Source organism: Prunus mume, linkage group LG4, assembly GCF_029339155.1.
Source record: "Prunus mume cultivar Tortuosa linkage group LG4, ASM2933915v1, whole genome shotgun sequence".
Lineage (NCBI taxonomy): Eukaryota > Viridiplantae > Streptophyta > Magnoliopsida > Rosales > Rosaceae > Prunus > Prunus mume.
In genome coordinates this window covers 4121251-4127649 of record NC_142701.1, presented here as the reverse complement: position 1 = coordinate 4127649, position 6399 = coordinate 4121251, and the positions used below count along the sequence as shown (strand labels likewise).

At 35.8% G+C, this 6399-nt stretch overlaps 1 long non-coding RNA gene across 13 annotated transcripts; it reads right to left on the bottom strand.

Annotated features, from left to right (window-relative positions):
• Positions 1 to 1912: 1912 nt before the first annotated feature.
• Positions 1913 to 6124, bottom strand: LOC103328444 (uncharacterized). Of its 13 annotated transcripts, none has more exons than XR_016126473.1 (11): positions 5828 to 6124; positions 5516 to 5607; positions 5200 to 5325; positions 4979 to 5088; positions 4378 to 4439; positions 4220 to 4293; positions 3735 to 3907; positions 3570 to 3656; positions 3332 to 3443; positions 2309 to 2467; positions 1913 to 2094 (listed from the first exon to the last, which is right to left on the bottom strand). It is a non-coding gene; the product is annotated as an uncharacterized LOC103328444 (long non-coding RNA). The 13 variants fall into 13 exon arrangements; XR_001677667.2 differs by having other exon boundaries at positions 3782 to 3907; XR_016126466.1 differs by having other exon boundaries at positions 3570 to 3907; positions 5716 to 6124.
• Between the last annotated feature and the right edge of the window lie 275 nt (positions 6125 to 6399).

Genomic DNA, 6399 nt, shown 5'->3' with positions numbered 1-6399 from the left:
GTTGGTGCATTGCATAGTTTTAGCAATTGGATTTCACTCAAAACTCACCAAATGACTCCTCAACCAACATTACGATGTTCCCCAAGTTTTGGACTCAATCCGATATCTATTGGTCCATGAAATCGGACAATTCAGGTTCCTACGAAGTTCATTCTAGAATGGAGTGGTTAGTGTATCGCATAGTTTTAGATGTTGAATTTCACTCAAAACTCACCAAATGACTCCTTCAGCCATATTATGATGTTCCCCAAGGTCTGGACTCAATACGATGCTCGATTAGTCCAAGAAATTGGGCTATTCATGTTCGTACAAAGTTTTGAAATTGAGTGGTTGGTGTATTGCATGGTTTTAGAGATTGGATTTCACTCAAAACTTACCAAATGACTCCTCCCACCATATTATGATGTTCCCCAAGTTTTGCACTCAATCCGATATCGATTGGTCCTTGAAATTTGACAATTCAGGTTCGTACGAAGTTCGTTCTAAAATGGAGTGGTTGCTGTATTGCAAAGTTTTAGAGGTTGGATTTCCATCAAAAGTTACCAAATGACTCCTGCCACCATATTATGATGTTCTCCAAATTTTGGGCTCGATCCGATATCGACTGGTCCAACAAATTGGACAATTCAGGTTCGTACGAAGTTCGTTACTGAAATGGTGTGGTTGGTGTATTGTATAGTTATAGAGATTGGATTTCACTCAAAACTTAACAAATGACTCCTCCCACATCATTATGATTTTCCCCAAGTCTTGGACTCAATCCAATATCGATTGATCCTTGAAATTAGACAATTCAGGTTGATACGAGTTCGTTCTAAAATGAAGCTGTTGGCGTATTGCATAGTTTTAGAGGTTGGATTTCACTCAAAACTCACCAAATGACTCCTGCCACCATATTGTGATGTTCCCCAAGTTTTGGGCTCAATCCGATATCGATTGGTCCAAGAAATTGGACAATTCAGGTTCGTACGAAGTTCACTATGAAATGGAGTAGTTGGTGTATTGCATAGTTCTAGAGATTGATTTTCACTCAATACTCACCAAATGACTCCTCGCTCAAGTTTTGGGCTGAATCCGATATCGATTGGTCCATGAAATTGGACAATTGGTTCGTACGAAGTTCGTTCGAAATGGAGTGATTGGTGTATTGCATAGTTCTAGAGTTTGGATTTCTCTCAAAACCCCCCAAAAGACTCCTCCCACCATATTACGCTGGTCCCCAAGTTTTGGACTCAATCTGATATCGATTGGTCCATGGTATTGGACAATTCAGGTTCGTACGAAGTTCGTTTTGAAGTGGAATGGTTGGTGTATCGCAAAGTTTTAGACCTATGTGAAATTTGACCTTTAGCAACAGATAATATCCGTTGCGAAAGGTCCCTTCCGACCGATGTATTTGGAACCGGTGCCCATTTTATAGTGATACGCTTCGGATATTATCCGTTCCCTTTATATATCTACTGCATCAGTTTTGTCCTCAACATCGATGCTAAAGTGCCTCCCATGTGCCAAAAAATCGTTGACCCCCGATGCCTAAACATGCTATGACATCGGTAGTTTTAATAGTTCCGATTCCGATGCTAAATACGGTTTACAACAGAAGAATTTTATGCTACACTGATGCGTTTTCCGACTTATAACATCACATAATACAATAGTGATGATGCTACTTTTAATTATAGGCATCAATTGTTTTATGAGTACTATTGTTATTTTAAATTTTTAACTTTTGTTATTTTTGCAAAATTGAGGTTGTTACGAACAATATTATCTAGTGTTTTCCATTGCACATCAAAAAACATATATAAATTTAAATATATCCATACAAGAAATATATATCCAACACTTCCATAAATCACAAATTTTTCAACCCCGCATATGATCCATACTTGTCTATAAGCCAAAAAAAAAAAAAAAAAAAAAAACCCTTGTAAATTAAAGGTAGAATTAGTTCAAACAAATGAACGTATGCCTCTCATCATACTCTAAAAGTCTTAAGCTCACGAAGACAATGAACATGAATAGAACAACTGCCCCTAATAATCCCAACATCCTCAGCAGCTAAGATGGCTCCTTCTTCTCCATAACTTGGGCCTGAACTTGAAAAATGTGAGAAAACTAATCCATCTGAGTGATGCAATTAAGCCAAGAAGTTAGTCAACTAGATGTGAATAGCATGGAAAATGTGTTCTAAAAACAAACTAGTGTATATTGAAAAGCTACTATTATGTGGACTAATATAACTACTATCTAAATCGCAGGAGTATTTCAAAAGATCATGCATAGAAGAAAGCAACTTAGAACTTACCAAAGCAGACTACAATTGCACTTTAATTGCTCCATTCCTTCAGCTGGTGTCTCAACAACTTCATGGCTCACTTTAGCTTCATCACAAGTCCTTTACGCTCTCCATGGCTCACTTTAGCTTCATCAACTACTTTCACCACCTCACCTCCACTTTCATGCTCTGCATCAGCATTTTGAGAAGAAAAAATACTCATTTACTTGAATTCTCAAATTAACATGTCATGCAATCAAAAGACATAATTCAAAGAACAATGCTAGAGATAAGATGAAGAGTACTCCATTCTCTATAGCACAGCCAAACTAGTTGCTTTATCGATTAGAATAATGTTCATATATTCCCTTATTTATAAAACATAGTTCCATAAATGGTCCTTACATGGCAGCAGAGCTAGTAATGATTTTCAATATAAGCTGCATATTAAGATCAAGGGAAAATAAAACTTTAACAGGCTTGGTTAATAAAACTTGATAAATAAGATAACTAAGAATGCCAGTTATAGGAATCATATTGAAACTGAATTAGCAGCTTGCACAAGCCTATCAACAGGAATACCAAGCGCCTGTAGACCAATAGTTTGTGTTAGTAATTGAATATTCTGTCATTTTTTATGTTGGAAATTATAAGAAACACATATCGAAAAAGGGGATCAGAGGAAGTGATATTGTTGATCCATTTGAATGTGTTTAACATGAAAAACATGATGAGCTTTTGGTTTTTTTCTAAACTAATAAAATATTAACAAGCCTTCCTTAATTAATAATCAGAGCTACCATTCTATGAATGGAATCCATTCATTATCTATCAAGTTAAAACCAAAGTTTAAATTTCAACTAAAAAAAATTCTAACTAGTTTCTTTTCTTACTAAACTTCAATCCATCTAATCAGTAAGACAATCTCTTCCATTTACATTGATCTATTTCATCACTGACATGATTATAGCCTTGTTATTGATTTATTAAACTGAATATCATCCAAATTTTATACATTAGTTATAACTAAATGCATGGCAAAAGTTGACTCACAACTGATGAATTGAAAATGCAAGCCCCATCAATGTCAAGCTTCAAACCATGCTCCTTGGATATTTCTCCCACTCGATTTGTGTACTCTGCAATCAGGCATCTACCACCGCAGCTGCATTTGACAATTATACCACTTACAAGGCTTTACAAATAATAAAGAAAAGAGCGAAGGCTAAGAAAGAAAAGAGCAAATAATCATCTTCACCAAATAAAGGAGCACAATGAACAACACCAGTACCACTGTCATCAGTTACGTAGTTGTCGGCAACAACTTCTGAATGCCACATCAGAGAACTCCTTAAAGTAGTCAAATAATGGTTCATACCTGCAGTTCACAGTCTCTTTATAATTGTGATACGCATAAATAACTACATGAACTAAGTAAACAAAAGAAACCACATACTAAACTCCAGTCTGACAATAATTTGAAAAAATAAGGAACAGAAGTACTCATTCTTTCCCACTAATGAAGCCCCAGAGACTTTCTCCAATACTTCATATGAAGTATCAACAGTTTCTTTTTTCCCACCAAGATTCAGCAACAATATATACTTTTCCGGAGTACTTGTTGTGAACCTAATTTTTTTGGCACCTCAAATTAGATTCTCAAGTGATATAGCATAAAAAATATGTGAATAAAGTTGAACAAAAAACTAATGACATCACAGAATTGTATGATAACCACTAGATGGCCAGGATATCATATTATAATAAAAATTAAAAGAAAAACAGTTTAAATGCCAATATGGGGTTTAAATTTGCATGATATGGTCAAAGTGACATTGAAACAAATAAATAAATGGATACACCTTTAAAAAAGCAAAATAGATAATAGATATCAAAACTACTGTTATAGCAGAAGCAAAATTAAGTGACAAAGTAACTGACCTTCACAAAAAACTTGTGCTGGAGAAAGGACTGATGTCCACCACAATTGCTCCAAAATGCCTCAGCTTCATGAACTAATACAATTTTTGCAATTGCACTAAGTGGAAAAAGCTAAAAGATGGTATGCTAAAAGGAAAGGGAAGAAAAGAAAGTCATACATCATTACTGTGTAAGACGCTTTGTGTAGAATGCAGATACATCCTGTCCATGAGTAGCGTTCCTATTTACAACATCAATGTTCATGAATCATACCAATCAGAGACTAACCTGGTTGAAGTACACACAACGCATCTCAAATATTACTTCTTCAATCATAACCCCCACCCACCCCACACCCCCAAAAACCAAAAAAGAAAAAGAAAAAAAACGATAATTGCTTCTTCAAGCTGCTTTTCTTTCATCAGAGCAAGGATAAAGTGCTGACAGCTATTGATATGTTATAAATTCAAAAATGGACAAGATTTCCGAATAAAAGCAATATATGTGTCTATTATATGAAAACAATTTTCAAGGCTAACCATATATAAACTACAGGAGATTGGCAACACCACCGCGGTAAGGAAAACTTTTAGCAAGTCATCTAATAAGAAAGTATATATAAGCATAACTAAAAGCAGCCAGGCTATGAAGTAGAAAAGTGAACAAATGAATTTACTTCCAGCAGAATTTAATAACACGTTGGGACAATTTCTAGTGTACAAACAGCCATCTAATATTGTGCCAAAAGCAAGCTAATACATGTGAGTGATGGTTACGAACCTGGATATTCAGGGGGTTAAATCTATCTACAAGCTCAACCATTTTAAGTATCAATATCAAACATTTGTCTTCAACAATAGCAAGATTCAACACATTAACAATGGCATGACCTACAAAAAAAAAAAAACAATTATTTCATCTCCCACCACTAATGACCAAAACTTGTTTAATTCAGAAATTCTCAATACCCAGTTGAAGAAAACACAATGCAACCAACCAACCTTGAAGCCTTTATAAACAAGACCCTTTTGAAATAACTGAGCAAGCCTTTATAAACAGAGGTTGATCCTCTGTTTATTCCACTGACGACCTGAAAATCAAGAAAGATCATTGATTGATCGAGAAATCTGAACAAACCTCAAATCAAACAATTAGCGATCAATAATACCAAAGCAGGCTTTGACCATGCGAACAATGCCTCTGATAATGCTAAAGACACACAATCTGCTAGCGTTCCTTATATTGATTATGCCCATAATCACATAATTAATATATAATTCTACATTATATACATAAATGTACAGTGAGAGAGATTACCGGAGACTTCAAAAGCGGTGGCGCCGTTGATTTGAGAAGAAGACATAGAAATTGTCTCACAAAAGTTAGAGTGACCAACGACTGATCTATCTCTGCAGCAGCCAAAAAATAAATTTTTTTATAATGATCTCCGTCTGTTTGATTGTGAGAAAGTGGAAGAAAATACATGAGAATGTGTGATACTAGAGAGAGAAACTAACAATTGAGGAGCACAGACACAGACGTCAAGGCGATCAAATATTAGCCACAACAAACAAGAGTAAGATTAGAGAAATTACCCAATAAATTGAAACCCTAACGAAATAATCTCACCTGGAGGACAACGACGACGAGAAAGAGGACTCCATTGAGGAAGAGGATGACGACGACGAAGGTTAACAAAGGGACTCTGATGGCCCTTCTCGATGACGAGGAGGAGGTCTACGGCTCGCTCTTTTAGGGTTTAAGAATAGATGATGACAGAGATGGAGGACAGAGAAGAAATCGATGAAGAAGAGAGATGCTGAAGGTGAGAGGAATGAGAGAGTGACTGTGACTGTGGGTATAGACTCTGGGTATCGCAAGAGAGAAGGGAGTTTGAAGGTGAGAAGGTGAGAAGGTTGAGAAAGTGACTGGGTATCGCGAAAAAGAATAGAAGGAGTTTAATTTTTGGCCAAAAATATGAGAGGGAGTCCGAAATTTTCACGAGGGGGCGAAAATTTTTAGCAAAAAATCACTGTAGCGGTCAATCTTGCTTTTGGCGCCGGTGGCAAATATTCCGCTTAAATTTGTTTTTTGAAGAACCATATTATGCATTAGTCTATATTTGTATCATAGATGCTAAATATAATCAATGACATCGGTAGGAAAACACATAAATTTGTGCTGATGCCACTATATACTTT